This window comes from Equus caballus, chromosome 21 (assembly GCF_041296265.1).
Source record: "Equus caballus isolate H_3958 breed thoroughbred chromosome 21, TB-T2T, whole genome shotgun sequence".
In the NCBI taxonomy this organism is placed as follows: Eukaryota; Metazoa; Chordata; class Mammalia; order Perissodactyla; family Equidae; genus Equus; species Equus caballus.
In genome coordinates, this window is record NC_091704.1 from 39,040,666 (window position 1) to 39,058,087 (window position 17,422).

Consider the following 17,422-nt stretch of genomic DNA (forward strand, 5'->3'; position numbering starts at 1 on the left):
GACACCACCTCAGCACAGCTTGATGAGTGGTAGTAGGTCCACACCCAGGATCCAAACCAGCAAGGTCCTGGGCTGCCAAAGCGGAAAGCACGAACTTACCCACTTGGCCACAGGGCCGGCCGCAAGAAAAAATTTTTATAAAAAGTTTTATTCTTACAGTATAGCATAACAAAATCATGTTTTTTCAAACCATACAGATGAGTGTTAATTAATAACAAACTCATAACAATTGATTAGTAAGGATTTTCAGAGTTAAAGACTGATTTCTTTTATGTTTTCCACATTTTATTTGTTAAACCACTTTATTGAGGTATGATTGACTTACAAAAAGCTGCACATATTTAATATATACAATGTGATGAGTTTGAAGATAAGTATACACCCATGAAATCATCACTACATTCTATGCCATTAACATATCCATCACCTCCAAAAGTTTCTTCCTACATTTTTTGTGTGTGTAATAGGAACACATAACATAAGATCTACCCTCTTGGCAAGTTTCTAAGAATATAATACAGTGTTATTAACTATGGGTACTATGTTGTACAGGAGATCTCTAGGAGTTTTTCATATTGCATAACTGAAACTTAGTACTCTTTGAATAACACCTCCCCATTCCCCCCACCCCAGCCCCTGACAACCACCATTGTACTCTCTGTTACCATCAGTTTGGCTGTTTTAGATTCCTCCTATAACTGGTATCATGCAGTTTTTATCCTGTTGTGTCTGGCTTATTTCACTTAGCATAATGTCCTCCGGGTTCATCCATGCTGTCACGAATGGCAAGATATCCTTCTTTATTGAGAGATTTTTTCATGAACAGATGTTGTATTTTGTGAAATGCTTTTTCTGCATCTATTAAAATGATCATACAATTTTTATTCTTCATTCTGTTAATACGGTTGTATCACATTTACAGTATTGATTTGCCTGTGTTGAACCATCCTTGCTTTCCAGGGATAAATACCACTTGGTCACATGTGTGAGCCTTTAACGTGCTGTTGAATTAAGTTTGCTAATATTTTGTTGAGGATTTTTGCATCTATGTTCATCAAGGATATTAGCCTGTAGTTTTCTTTTCTTATGGTATCTTTGTCTAGCTTTGGTATTGGGGAGATGCTGGCCTGATAAAATGAGTTTGGAAGTGTTCTCTCTTCTATTTTTTGGAAACATTTAAAAAGCATTGATATTAATTCTTTTTTAAATGTTTAGCATAAGTCATCTGTGAAGCCCTCTGGCCTGAGTTTTTCTTTGTTGACAGGTTTTCCATTACTCAATCTCATATTTGTTATTGGTCTGTTCAGGCTTTCTATTTCTTCTTCAGCCAGTCTTGGTAGAATGTATGCTTCTAGGAATTCATCCATTTCTTCTAGGCTGCCCAATTTGTTTGTGTACAATTGTTCATAATAGTCTCATGATCTTTTTTTATTTCTGTGGCATCAGTTATAATGTCTCCTCTTTCAATGCTGATTGTATCTATCTGAGTCTTCTCTCTTTTTTTCTTGATCAGTCTAACTCAGGGTTTGTTGACATTATCTTTTTAAAAAAACAACTCTTAGTCCCATTGATTTTTTTTTCTATTGCTTTTTTGTTCTCTATTTCATTTTTGCTGTTCTAATCTTTATTATTTCTTTCCTTCTGTTAATTTTGGGCAGGTTTTTGAGCTTCTTGAAGAGAGGAACACACAAAAAATTTTACTTGGGGGTGATTCATACAGTAGAAAATTAGTGGCATCTGAATTCTATCTTCTTTGGAAGGTGAGATCGTTTGTAATTTGCGAAAACCTGATAGACAATTTGTGCTGTTGGTTTAGCCCTAAAATAGTTTTAAAAGAAAAACTGGCAATATTTGCCCAAGTGTAATCTTCTCTAAGGAAGTACTCCACTCCCACTCCTGCCAAGTGACATTTTCGGGCTCTGTTCACCAACACACCAGGTGTGAACACCAGGAGCTCTGCCCAAAGGCCAGGCAGAAGAAGAGGGAGCCACAGTGACACAGTAAATTTATACACTTCCAAGAGACTCTTGTGCAATAGTATAGTATCCTTCCAGACCAGAGAGGGCTACTTACACATTATTTATGTCGAGAAGAGCATTTAAATGGAAACTTTTCTGAGGATCCAGGTGGATACTTCATGAATTTTACCTCGTAAAATGAGAAAGCTTAATTCAGTTCTAATGGTTTTGACATGGCCAAGCAATCCATTTTCAAATTTGTGAGCAATCTGTAAAATACTATAATGCTCATGCTTGATGATGATCAGTGATTAGAAGAAGGGAAAGGCAAGAACACATACGTCTCACATGAGGAGCTTTTCAAATGAGCAGATTCTCCACATTTTGTCAGAAATTATGACCACTATGTATATAAAAAGGTGAAAGTTCAGATACAACAAGCAGAGCAAATGATTCTTATGCAAATAGCCCACACTCTGAGATAAACCAGAAGAAATTCCACCTGGTATTAACAGTCCAAAGAGGATATGTTTTGCTATTCCATTCAGTTTTTTACGTCAATTAGCATGATTCCATCCTCTTCTTCAGAGTAATTGAATCAGAACATCCATGGGTGTGACTCCAAAAGAGATCATTTTAAGTCCATTGGTTTCCTACTGGATTTGGGATCCAGTTCTCCAGAGCTGTGTTTCTCAAAGTCGGTTTAAGAATCACTTGTATCAGCACCACCTGAGAGCTAGATAAAATGTAGATTTCAGGTTTATGGACTCAAAATTTTCTGGGATGAAGTCTACAAAAAAACACAATTTTTAACTAGTTCTGTCCTTGATGTCTGAAATTATACTGGCAAATTAGCTTTGTTCATGGTAAAGCAGCAAAGGATCAAAGCTAAAGTAAAAACAGTTATAGGGCTGGCCGTCCTATCAAGCATGTCAAAGATTCAGATCAAGCACATCATGAAAACCAACAGGATGTCAGGCTCATATTAGAGGATACGAGAAAGGCTGGCTTACCCCATAATCTGTAATGCCAGGGTAAAGAGCAAATGGTGAGAATCAGCAAGAGGCTGACAAGGGGACATGGAGGTCTCTCTGGGGAGTTCTAAGGGCTATGATCTGAGCACAGCATAAATTCAAGAGCTGTAGGGCTGACTCTCAGAGTCAGAGTTTAGTCATAGGATAAGGAGGTGAATTTTGTGAGTTTTCTTTTGTTGTCATTTTCTCAATCAAGGCTCTAGGGTTTGGAAGGTAGAGAGAACGATTCAGGCTACAAAGGGAAAAGGAAAATTTACTGTAAGGGAAAGTTTACTGAAGGACACTCATAGAGTGAAAAATGGATGAAATCTAAAAAATGTATCGGTTCAATGTTAGAGACAGAGGGTATTTCTGAATTGAAAGAGGCTCTAAATGCCTATAAAGAGGAGCTTAAAGACTGTCACTCTGGTCAGCTGCTCTCCACTTTTCTGGAGTATTATAGCTTTTCTTTTTTTTAATTGAGGTCATATTGGTTTATAACATTATATAAATTTCAGGTGTACATCATTATATTTCGATTTCTGTGTAGACTACATTGTGTTCACTACCAAAAGTCTAGTTGCCATCCATCACCATACATATGTGCCCCTTTACTCTTTTTGCCCTCCCCTGCCCCTTGTTCCTCTGTTAACCACCAATCTGTTCTCAGTATCTGTTTATCTTTTACCTATGAGTGAAGTCATATTGTAATTGTCTTTCTTGGTCTGAGATTTCCATTAGCATAATACCCTCAAGGTCTATCCATGTTATTGTAGCTTTTCTGTTTTAAAATTAATATTTCTTTCTTTGATTTCCATTCAGTTTTCCAAAATGGAAATTTAATTAGCTAAGCCAATTGTTGGTGTGTTTGTTTCTCCAAGTTGTTCAGCCTGTGGATCAGGTTGCCATCACTGATCCAATCAATTGTGGTGGGAGAAGCTGAGGACATGGAGTAGGGGAACCAGCCACGTGATTAAAAAATGGTTGCTCAGGAAACAAGGGGTGCTGGGAGAGACAGATTCTTTTAAACCACAGAGGTGGGCGATAGGCAGAGTAAACATGTTTGAGCCTTTCTCTTTTTAACTGAACCACTTATATCAGCATTAGTTTCACATGGGAACATGATAACTTTGACCTCTCACATTAGGGTGAACAAGAGAAACAGAGAGACTGACCTGGCTAGGAATTCAGGGAAAGAGCAGGGGCCCTAATACCTGGACAGGACACTGTCTGGTGACTGAAACTCAGGAAGACAATCAGAACCCATTGCTTTGGCCTGTATGTCAATAAATTTGCATACCTCAGGATTAGGTCTGCATAAACAACTTGATGGGTTTTCACCTTTTTATTTAATTCTTCTGTGGAATTTGGGATAAGTGTGTGTGATTTCAGACTATGCTTTAGTGCTCTTTTACCAACTGCAACACTGATGACTTGGGATCTCAAATCTTGCTGACATTAAAATGACTTCTTTATGGATACAGTTCAGTAGATCTATATAATTTTCTCTTCTTAGCTTGTGTAGCTGGCTGGAAAAAGTCTACATGATGCCAGCAATTCCCGTATTTCAGTATGACAGATGCTTCTTTCTGCTTACATTCTACAGTGAATCCTTTTGAGACAGCAAAGACTAGCTTTATTTAGACTTGTGAAAATGTGAAGATCTTCCAGCCACTGTCTCCTCTCTTTAAGACAAATAATATGACAAATAGTTTTCCTCTTCTTCCACCATGAGAAATTCTGATCCTACATTGTCTGTGTGCCTTTGAGAAAATCAGTGGCTGACTTTCTGAGGCCAAATTAGAAGAATAATAATTATTAAATTATCTCAATTATGTTCAATAATGAAGAAAGGAGAAAATATATCTAAAAGGGTAAAAGTGAAACATCTAGAAGTAAAAACATTGCTTCATATATCCAGGGACCAGATTCTAGTCCCACCTGTGACATTAACACTGTCTTCTTAGACAATGTCATCTAAAACTCCTGAAAAATTGAGTTGAATTGGTTCTATAAACTATACAGTATTAGAAGTTATGTGAATATATATGCATATATATGTGTGTATATAAAGAGTGTTGTGTGTGTATATATGTATATGTATGTATATATGTGTGTATAGTCATGCACCACATAACTGTTTTGGTTAATGACAGACGACATATATGACAGTGGTCCCATAAAGTTAGTGTCATATAGCCTAGGCGTGCATTAGGCTATCCCATCTAGTTTTGTGTACGTACAGCCTATGATGTTTGCACAATGATAAAATTGCCTAACAACACATTTCTCAGAACACACCCCCTTTGTTAAGTGACACATGACTATATACATAAAATATATTACGTATATACTTTGCCATCAGAAAATTCAAATTTCCTATATCATTTCTTTGCAAGCTCAGGCTCCATCTTTGGAAGACCCAGGGCTATGTGCCAAGGACCTTGAACCTCAGTCAACAGTCAATATTTATTAAGCCATCTATATAGCTATCAACCCATTCAACCTCCTCCAGACTTCAAGGTACTAGATAGCAACATGGTGAGGTTTGATATCTGAAAGGAGAGGAAATAAGAAACCATTCCAATTCTATTTTTTTGTTGTTATCTGTTGGTTTGTTCTTTATTTTAAGTTCTGGTTTTCATTCTATGGAAGTGATGTTAGGCAATGAGTTCCTTAGGGAAAGTAGCATGTATCCTCATCTATCCCCAGGAACTAGTGGGGTACTCAATAAGAATTTGAAAGCATGAATACATGAACATATTCACGAATGTACTTCAGAGACCAAAAATTCTAGAAGCTTCTCTGTGATCCGTGCCCTTTGAGGAGAGCTCCTGTCCAAGGTTTATTATGAAAGATAAAACCAGGGACCTGAAGAATTGAATGTATTCCTCTTCTCTTCAAACTTCACTCTGTTGGGGCAGTGGAGGACAATAGAGAGAAGAGAAAATAGAGGAAAAGGAAGAGAGTGAGGAATTGAGAAAAACATTGTAGAGTGCTGTATGCATGGTCAAAGAGGAAAAAAGTTAGACTCCAGATGGTGCATCAGAGTGGCATTACCACTAGCTTTCCAAGACTTCCACCCCCTCACTTCAAATACAAATCTCTTCTCTTTTAGCAATAATGAAAATGTTGTACTGATGACATGGGTGAATACTAACCCAGTTGAAATACCAATTTTGTAAAGAAAATTTAGAAAGAAAACCAATTCTATTCAAATTTCTCATTCCCGTGGCTAGTCAAACTTTTCTTAGGTTTAAATTATAGCAAGGAGAGAGCATTATTTATAGTTGACTTTGTCATTGTGGGAAAACATGTAACCTCAACCTCGAGGGATGCTGGGACTTTAGAGGCAAGCTGGCAAAGAAAGGAGCGTATGTTAGGACAAGTTGGCACCAGGGAACTGGAGAGAAATGTGAACCAGGCTACTTGTGGTTGTCTTTGCAAAGGCATTTAGCTTTTAGGTCATTTTTATTGACACTAGTATCCAGTTACAGTCATGTGGCCATAGGGAGCTTAAGGTCTGAACACTGCCATTCTATTTGATTATTGTTGCCTATATGTTGTAAAATGGGTGAGTTTTATGCCCAGAAATTTCAGTACATTATTTCTTTTGGAGGCATGACAATCTCAGATCCTTTCATAAATGCCATCTAGTCATCTTAATTCAGGCACTCCATGGAAGTCTATAAAATTATAAGAGAGTTAAATGAAATACATGTTGGATTTTAAAAGCTACCTCTAATTACCAGTGAATATCTCCCCAGAGGTCTCTTCTAGGCTTATGGACAATGGTAGCCATTATAGTCCATTACAGAGTAAAATTAGCACTTAGGCAAAATTTGGTCATTTTATAGAATCCCAAGGAGTCTATGATGTTTCTGGTTTTCAAAGCAGGTTCTGAAAAATTATCTATGCTGTGACACCATGGACATAAAATTAGATCCTTAAATGTAGCTAGACTCATTGCTACTATAAAGCTAGCAAGCCAAAATTTTTTCAGAGGTAACGAAATAGAGGAAGAAGGAATAGTTTCCAAACCTATGAGTAACAAAAATTTGACAATTACTACAAAAAGAAAATTAAGAAAATAAACGAACCTTTATGTTTGATCTTGATCATAGCATGAAGAAGGTTGCTCCTCAAAAAAAGTGGCGCCTCTTTATTGCTCAGCAAATAGAAAATGTTACATCTGTGAGCAATCAGGGAATGATAGCAATTAAAAAGTAACCCTAGTATTTAAATAAGACCTGGTCAAAATCCGCTACTGGAAACTCAGGACTTCTCTTTTAAATCCTTCTTTTCCAAGGTTTTTTTCAACTGAGTGTTGGAATCTCAGTGTTTCTTTGCAGAAATATTTCAACTGAAGAGAGGAATGTGTGCCTTTGGCCCAATTACCCCGGCCTTTCTAAATTCGCTCATGTTTCTGGCCCAACGTCCACACATTTTCCTGATCCGGTTGGTCATCTTGCTACACTTCCCCAATGACTTGATAAAGCAGGGCTTGAACTTGCCCTACCACACCACAAGCGTGACTGACTTGAAACACTTGTCTTAAGTTTTTCTCTTTCTAGATAAAGTTTCTAGTAACAGGAACAGCTCCTTCTACCATGGAAATATTGAACCTGGCATCAAATCTTGGTAAAAATCTAACATGCTATAGTGATTCCAAAACTTTTCTGAGTCTCTTCTTTGAGAGTCTAATGGGGGCAAAAACAAGAATGCATATGCAGACGATAATTTGCCAAAAGTTCAGAAAGTTAAAAAGACCCAGAACCTAGATGAAGAATTCCAGAAGTAGAGCCTTGGGTCACTAAAGTGTCTAGATGCCTAGCTATTACTATATTTTTATATTAGCTATTGCTAACAGAGTTGCAATATGAAGTTGGAGTTGTGCAAGAGTTTTGCTATGTCTCATAAATCTAAGATATTGTTGAAGTCTGTCTAGTTTGTTGTGCTCAAAAGAGTACGAAATGTCAGAGGCTTAATTTGCCTTAACCTTTTTGCAGTTTGTGGAGTACTTGCTTTTTTGTCTTCATTCTGGTATCCCAGAAAACCCTGAATGACAAAATGTTACAGAGACCATATCAAATCTGGCAGGTTTGGACCATGATGATGAATGATGGATACCTTCTGGCTCCCCAGTGAGGATGCATGGATCAGTGAAAACTATATCATATGAATCTTTGAGGTCACTGAGCCCAACTTACAACCAAATTCAGGATCCCCTCAACAGCATTCCTTGACCTGTTGTTTTCAAGCCTCTGCTTAGACACCTCAGTGAGGGAGGGTTTATTTACTCCTCAAGTGAGTCATTGTATTTTTGCAGAACAGACACTATTAATAAAATAAATGTATAAATATTAACAAGGTAAATTTTATTTATTCCTTCATGTTGAGCTGAAATCTTCCTCCTTTTAACTTCCATCCTATAATCTCCACAAGAAAATAAATGGTGCATAGTTTTCAACAATACAAGCAATGTTCTTTTGTGCTTGCTCCTTCTCCTTAGACTTATTATAGACTTATTTAATTTGCATATAACTCCTGTGCAATTACAGAATTCATTAAAAGCAATAACAGATACTGATATGAAGAGCACCATGGCAATGCATCTCAAAGCTAGAGGTGATAAACATTGGCAGTATGCATGGTGCTTAGGAGCGCAGACTCTGAGGCTAGGCCATGGTGTTTGGAGTCCCACCTCTGGCTTTTGCTCACTGTGTATGCTCTGGTGAGCTGCTTAACCTCACTGCTCCTCAGCAAAACGCAGCTGCTAGTATCTGCCTCATAGACTTGGGAGGATCAAGTGATCCATCTCTAAAATGTTTATAACAATGCCTTGCTTATAAAAATAACACTTTGTCTCGATGTGAAGAAAAATGTTAACAATCAAAAGAGAAGAGTATATTTCCTGGCACAAATACGTAGAAATTTGAGCAGAAGTGAGATGTCTGGTTTTGTAGATTGAGGGTGCAGTCCTGCATCGTGTACCTGTTTGAGTTACGATTGAATTAACGCATCGCTCAAATTTAAGATCTCAATCTGTACCTAATCCAAGGCAAATTTCTGGAAGATTAGGCTTGTAACGCTTCCCTGTAATGCTTTAAAATATGTAAGGATTGGCAACAGTGACACCTTATACAGCTACTGTTCCATCTCATACTTTGGGCCTCCTTTATTTGGATTTTGTGATCATTCAGACAGTGAAAAGTCTCCATTGATGGAAAAAAAAAATGCCTTGTGGAGCCAAAGAGGAAGACAATGCACGTACGTAAGGCAGCTCCTGGCACCTTCATCTGGAAACGGTAAATGGCCCTATCTGCTCACACCAGCAGGCTGGCTGCTATGAAATTAAGCATTTTGAAAGAAACAAAGCTTCATTTCTTTAAGAGTATTCTATAGTTCACCAACCCGGTCACTGAGTTTGACTTTTTTTCCTTTCCAGAACACAAAAATAGCAATAATAATAATAAAAGGTATTCTGAACTTTTTTTTCATACAGCTTTGCCAGATTCTGTGGACATCCTCTTTCAACAACTTGTCTAGAGCTCTCAACATTTCCAACTAATTTAACACTCCTACGCAGAGCTCTTGTTGTGTCATCAGGCTCATTTCTCTTCCTCGCAGCTGCATTTCCCAATAATTCCATCCCGTTCACTGAGTTCCACAGGTAGCTTCTGTTTCCTCAAGGTTTGAAACAGGCCTCCCATGGGATAATGAAGGCGCCCATGGCTGGCTGCAAGATTCCCTTTTACCACTGGACTCTTAAGACTCCAAAATATTCTTCATCATTTGGCATAGCAGACAGTCCGCAGCAGCCATTTGGTTTTATAATCGGCGGAACAGATTATTTCAGTGCAAGAAGGAGCTGTGGTCTGAGGTTGGGCATGAAGTTTATTTTCCATTTTCTACTGAGAGATGAATGAGCACCTGAATGAGAATGAAAAATTAAGTCCTACAGCTTTTCTATTCAATTTCTAGTCATTAACCTTTTCTAACTAAGGCTATTATAAATTGGGAACTTGTTCTTAATTTTCTATGGTTTATTTTCTTCTCTCATGCCTGTCAAGCCAGAACTTTGGATCTTGTAAATGGTGTGGATATCATTAGAGGAGACACAAATGATGAAGATTTCAGATTAATCCCTGTTCTTAGAAGCCAGAGAGAAGGAAGGCAATCTCCAGCAAGCCAGCCTCTGTTTCTAGACAAAATGAGGTCCATCTGAAACCTCATTCCAAATGGCTGCAACCAACAGTACCAGAAGACATGCCTGTGGTACCCACAGTTACGTTTGTTTAGAATTGTTGCAATTTGTACTCCTGGACACTATATGCAGTCTTGTTTTTAATAGTGCCAAGATTAATAATGCTAAGATTAAAGGTCATGAAAATGTAACACTGGACGTTGAAAAGCCACATACAACCCCAAATCTCTGATCTGAGAGAGTTCGATGGCCCAGGGAATAGATTTAGAACCAAGTTTCATGCTTTGGTTAGTCTTCAAAGTTAGCATTGAGCTGCATGCAAGCAGAATGATCTTGCACCAAATAACACCCAGTAATTTTCTCGATTCTCAATATTTCCTCTCTGTCACTGGTTCACTATAGGTCTGTCCCTGGGTTCAAGTGATGATTATGAAACAACAGAATTTCTCCTGTGAAAATCCCCCAAACAAATTAGAGAAAATATTCAGAAGATAAAAGTCATATTCTGAAAATTGGTTGGTGAGAACTAGGAAAGTAATTCCTTTAGAAGAACAATGCTGTGATGTTTGGTTGGTCAATAGCTGGCTCAATCCACAAAAGTCTACTTTTTATATTTCCAAACTACTTTAGTAATTCATTCCATCACCAACTATTTGTTGAGTGTTTGTGAGGGATCAGGCACTGTGCTGAGCACTGAGAATACTGTGATGAATAAAAAACTGCCACTGTTCTCAAGGAGTTTACTGTCTACCGGGGAGAAAAGTACCTGACAATTGGGAGATAGTAAGATAAACTGTATTTCAGAGGCTAATTCAAAATCTGGATCTTCTCTTCCTACCTTTATGACATGGCTAATCAAAATGAGTTTTCCTTTCCTGGCCCAAGCACATTGCTTTTCAGAGAAAATGGAGTACAAAGGTGTGAGACTGTTAGCCCCTGCTGGTGATCTTTGAGAATCACAAAGAATGGGAAAATTATTGGAAGACTCAGGTCAGGGAAATATCTTCAGGTTATCAAAAAGACTATGATGTCATTTCCGTAAAATATTAACTAGTAAGTGTGATGTCAATCTCAAGTAAGCTTTCGGGAAACATTATTGAAGAAATAGTTTGTGAGCACCTAGAAGTGAAAACAGAGATTACTAGGGATTCACCAAAAAGCAATGAAATCTTATTTTGATATGATTATTTGACTAATAGAGCAAAGAACAGAAATTGACGGAAATTTAAATTTTACCAAGACACTTGACAAAATCTGTCACTATAACATTGTGCATAAACAAGAGATGGAATAAGATAGTACTCTCTAAAGCACAATTCATCCAATTGAATCAATTTGTTTTTTAAGTCAAAGTATCCAAGCGTACAACACAGCTCTGCCCTAGTCAATGTTTATCATGACTTGGAGAAGATATGGGAAGTATGCTCATCCAATTTAAGGATGAGGAAAATCAAATCCAGAGGGATGGGGAGTATTGAATGACAGCCTCAGGATATTCAAAGATTTTCACAGTCTATAAGGAAACACACAAATCAAAGCTATTAGAAAGAAGATGACATATATGGACGACATTAAAATAATCTAACATAAGAATAATATTACCCTCAAAGTAGAAATGCCAATAAGTCTAAAAGGAAAAATATGTAGAGATAAAGTATAAAGATCATTTCAATTTTTTTATTGAGCTGTAACTGACATATAACATTATATTAGTTTCAGGTGTACAACATAATGATTTGATATTTGTATATACTACAAAGTGATCACCACAATAAGTCTAGTTATCTTCCAACACCATACAAAATTACAAAAATTTTCTTCTTGTGATGAGAACTTTTTTCTTTTATACTTTTTATTGAGATTATGATAGTTTACAACCTTGTGAAATTTCAGTTGTACGTTATTGTTTGTCAGTCATGTTGTAGGTGCACCCCTTCACCCTTTGTGCCCACTCCCCACCTCCCCTTTCGCCTGGTAACCACTAATCTGTTCTCTTTGTCTACATGTTTAACTTCCACATATGAGTGGAGTCATACAGAGATTGTCTTTCTCTATATGGCTTATTTCACTTAACATAATTTCCTCAAGTTCCATCCGTGTTGTTGTGAATGGGACGATTTTGTCCTTTTTTATGGCTGAGTAGTATGGCATTGTATATATATACCATATCTTCTTTATCCAATCATCAGTTGATGGGCACTTAGGTTGCTTCCACATCTTGGCTATTGTAAATAATGGTGCAATGAACATAGGGGTGGATGGGACTTTTGGAATTGCTGATTTCAAGTTCTTTGGATAGATAGCCAGCAGTGGGATGGCTGGGTCATATGATATTTCTATTTTTAATTTTTTGAGACATCTCCATACTGTTTTCCATAGTGTCTGCACCAGTTTGCATTCCCACCAGCAGGGTATGAGGGTTCCTTTTTCTCCACAACCTCTCCAACATTTGTTATTTTTTGTTTTGGTTGTTTTTGCTATTCTAACGGATATAAGGTGATAGCTTAGTGTAGTTTTGATTTGCATTTCCCTGATGATCAGTGATGTTGAACATCTTTTCATGTGCCTATTGGCCATCTGTATATCTTCTTTGGATAAATGTCTGTTCATGTCCCCTGCCCATTTTTTTCTTTTTTTTAAAGATTTTATTTTATTTTTTTCATTTTTCTCCCCAAAGACCCCCGGTACATAGCTGTATATTCTTAGTTGTGGGTCCTTCTAGTTGTGGCATGTGGGATGCTGCCTCAGCGTGGCTTGATGAGTGGTGCCATGTCTGCGCCCAGGATTCGAACTGACGAAACACTGAGCTACCTGCAGCAGAGCGCGTGGACTTAACCACTTGGCCACAGGGCCAGCACCCCCCTGCCCATTTTTTGATCAGGTGGTTTGATTTTTCGTTGTTGAGTTCTGTGAGTTCTTTATATAGTATGGAGATTAACCCTTTGTCAGATATAAGACTTGCAAATATTTTTTCCCAATTAGTGGGCTGTTTTTTTGTTTCAATCCTGTTTTCATTTGCCTTGAAGAAGCTCTTTAGTCTGATGAAGTCCCATTTGTTTATTCTTTCTATTGTTTCCGTTGTCTGAGAAGAGATGGTGTCCAAAAATATCCTTTTGATACTGATGTCAAGGAGTGTACAGCCTATATTTTCTTCTAGAAGTCTTATAGTTTCAGGTCTTACCTTTAGGTCTTTGATCCATTTTGAGTTTACTTTTGTGAATGGTGAAAAAGAATGGTCAATTTTCATTTCTTACATGTACTATCCAATTTTCCCAGCACCATTTGTTGAAGAGACTTTCTTTTCTCCATTGTAGGCCCTCAGCTCCTTTGTTGAAGATTAGCTGTCCACAGATGTGTGGTTTTATTTCTGGGCTTTCAATTCTGTTCCATTGATCTGTGCACTTGTTTTTGTACCAGTACCATGCTGTTTTGATTACTGTCGCTTTGTAGTATGTTTTGAAGTCAGGGATTGTGATGCCTCCAGTTTGTTCTTGTTTCTCAGGGTTGCTTTAGCGATTCAGGGTCTTTTGTTGCCCCATATGAATTTTAGGATTCTTTGTTCTATTTCTGTAAAGAATGTCATTGGGATTCTGATTGGGATGGCCTTGAATCTGTAGATTGCTTTAGGTAGAATGGACATTTTAACTATGTTTATTCTTCCAATCCATGTGCATGGAATGTATTTCCATCTCTTTATGTCGTCATCAATTTCTTTCAGGAAGGTCTTGTAGTTTTCATTGTATAGGTTTTTCACCTCCTTGGTTAAATTTACCCCAAGGTATTTTATTAATTTTGTTACAATTGTGAATGGGATTGTGTTCTTGAGTTCTTTTTCTGCTAGTTCGTTGTTAGAGTATAGAAATGCTACAGATTTATGTATGTTGATTTTGTACCCTGCAACTTTGCTGTAGTTGTTGATTATTTCTATCAGTTTTCCAATGGATTCTTTGGGGTTGTCTATATATAAGATCACGTCATCAGCAAACAGTGAGACTTTCACTTCTTCATTTCCTATTTGGATTCCTTTTATTTCTTTTTCCTGCCTAATTGCTCTGACCAAAACTCCAGTACTATATTGAATGAGAGTGGTGACAATGGACACCATTGTCTTGTTCCTGTTTTCAGGGGGATGGCTTTCAGTTTTTGCCCATTGCGCACGATGTTGGCTGTGGGTGTGTCATATATGGCCTTTATTATGTTGAGGTACTTTCCTTGTATACCCAGTTTATTGAGCGTTTTTATCATAAATGAATGTTGGATCTTGTCAAATGCTTTCTCTGCATCTATTGAGATGATCATGTGGTTTTGTTTCTCATTTTGTTAATGTGGTTGATTGACTTGCAGATGTTGAAACCATCCCTGTGTCCCTGGTATAAATCTCACTTGATAGTGGTGTATGATCTTTTTAATGTATTGCTGTATCAGGCTTGCCAGAATTTTGTTGAGGATTTTTGCATCTATGTTCATCAGTGATAATTGCCTGTAGTTTTCCTTCTTTGTGTTGTCCTTGTCTGGTTTTGGGATCAGGGTGATGTTGGCTTCATAGAATGTGTTAGGAAGCGCCCCATCTTCCTCAATATTCTGGAATAGTTTGAGAAGGATAGGTATTAAATCTTCTTTGAATGTTTGGTAGAATTCTCCAGAGAAGCCGTCTGGTCCTGGACTTTTATTTTTGGGGAGGTTTTTTATTACTGTTTCAATTTCTTTACTTGTGATTGGTCTATTCAGATTCTCTATTTCTTCCTGATTCAGTTTTGGGAGGTTGTAAGATTCTAAGAATTTATTCATTTCTTCTAGGTTGTCCAATTTGTTGGCATATAGTTTTTCATAGTATTCTCTTATAATCTTTTGTATTTCTATGGTATCCAATCTGATTTCTCCTCTTTCATTTCTAATTTTATTTATTTGAGTCCTCTCTCTTTTTTTCTTAGTGAGCTTGGCTAAATGTTTGTCAATTTTGTTTATTTTCTCAAAGAACCAACTCTTTGTTTCATTGATCCTTTCTACTGTCTTTTTTGTTTCAGTTTCATTTATTTCTGCTCTAATTTTTATTATTTCTCTCCATCTACTGACTTTGAGTTTTGTTTGTTCTTCTTTTTCTAATTGTGTTAGGTGTCATTTGATATTGCTTATCTGAGATTTTTCTTGTTTATTGAGGTGAACCTGTATTGTAATGAATTTCTCTCTTAGGACAGCTTTTGCTGCCTCCCAAATGAGTTGGTATGACATGTTTTCATTTTCATTTGTCTCCAGATAATGCTTGATTTCTCCTTTAATTTCTTCAATGATCCATTGGTTGTTCAATACCATGTTGTTTAATCTCCACATTTTTGCACCTTTCCCAGATTTATTCTTGTAGTTGATTCCTAGTTTCATAACATTATGGTTGGAAAAGATGCTTGATATTATTTCAATCCTCTTGAATTTGTTGAGGCTTGTGTGATGAGAACTTTTAAGATTTATTCCCTTAGCAACTTTCAAATGTGTAATACAATATTGACTATAATCACCATGCTGTATGTTACATCCTCATGACATTTATTTTATAACCCTCATGCACTGTTGGTGGGAATGCAAGTTGGTGCAGCCACTATAAAAAACAGTTTGGAGGTTCCCCAAAAAATTAAAAATAGAACTACTATATGATCCAGCAATTCCACTTCTGGATATTTATCCAAAGAAAATGAAAACACTAGTTCAAAAACATGCACCCTTATGTTCATTGCAGCATTATTTACAACATCCAAGATGTGGAAACAACCTAAGTGTACATCAAAGAATGACTAGACAAGAAGATGAATTGTATACACACACACACACACACCATGGTATAAAATAAAATACCACAGAATACTAGTCTGCCATAAAAAAGAATGAAATCTTGCCATTTGTGACACCATGGATGGACATTGAGGGTGTTATGCTAAGTGAAATAAGTCAGAGAAAGACAAAAGGCTTATGATTTCACTTACAGGTAAAATCTAAAAAACAAAACTCATAGATACAGAGAACATATTGGTGGATGCCAGAGGGGAGGGGTCTGGGGAGTGGGAAGGAGGCGAAAGAGGTCAAGAGGTACAAACTTCATGTCAATTTTTCTTGAAATGAAGAGAAAAATTTTTCTTCTCATTACATGCCAGGAAAAACTGAAGCAGAAAGTTAGACAGTAACACACATTCTAATTGCTGAATGTCAAGGTTAATTTCAACAGAAAGTTAGATATCAAGACATATTCTAGTTATTGAATTTCCAAAAAGTAAGTCATCCTCAAGTGGGAAGAATCAGGCTGGTTCAGTTTCCTCTCTAGTGACAGTTCTCAAAGACAAAGGAGACTTGTCCCCAAATTTGAGTAAAAGAAAGTGACCCAAGAATTTTATTTCCCGTGAAGCTGTCAACAAGTACAAAGGCAGAGAACCTTCATTCTCAGACATGAAAGATATTAAGAAAATTCACACCTCTGAGTTCTTCTTGAAAATAAAATCTAACCAACTAAAGGACAACTCCCAATTTGGGAATATATGAGAAAAGACTGAGAGTGAGCATTGAAGTCATTTATACATGAAACCTATGAATAGTACGTTGGTGGTTGAAGAACAGAATATAAATGTTAGAAACTCTTTAAACATAAGAAAATAAGATAAAAATTTGCAATCAGAGAAAAGTACGTACTTGTAAGTTGGGAAATGTATAATCTTTTTTAATTTTTAAAATGTTTTGGATCTATTTTTATTTGTTAGTTTTTGTTTTTAGTTAATGGCCTTTAAAAAAGAGTAGTTTTAGTTTTACAGAAAAATTAAGCAGAAAGTACACAGTGTTCATATATTCCTCCTCCTAAACACAATTTCCCTTATTTTTAACATCTTGTATTAGCATGGTCCATTTTGTTACAACTGATGAACCAATATTGATAATTATTAACTAAAGTCTGTAATTGACATTAGGGTTTACTCTTGGTGTACATCCTATGGGTTTTGACAAATGTATAATGACATGTATCCACCATTACACTATCATAGAGAATAGTTTCATTGCCCTAAAAATCTCCTGTGTTCCATTTATTTATCTGTCCTTCCATCTCTCTCCCTGACTCCTTGGCAAACGCTGATCGTTTTACCGTTCCATAGTTTTGCCTTTTCACATAATATTTTAAAGCAGTAATTTAATTGATACTGTATAAAATAGGAACATATAATAAAAAATTCATATGGTTTTCATCCCTAATAGTTTTCATTTCTTTTTCTTAA

The 17,422-nt window shown here is 36.7% G+C and overlaps 1 long non-coding RNA gene across 1 annotated transcript; it reads right to left on the bottom strand.

Moving 5' to 3' along the window:
• Positions 1-263: 263 nt before the first annotated feature.
• LOC138919814 (uncharacterized) lies at positions 264-7,320 on the bottom strand. The gene is made up of 2 exons (XR_011430385.1): positions 7,072-7,320; positions 264-2,694 (listed from the first exon to the last, which is right to left on the bottom strand). It is a non-coding gene; the product is annotated as an uncharacterized lncRNA (long non-coding RNA).
• Positions 7,321-17,422: the final 10,102 nt, after the last annotated feature.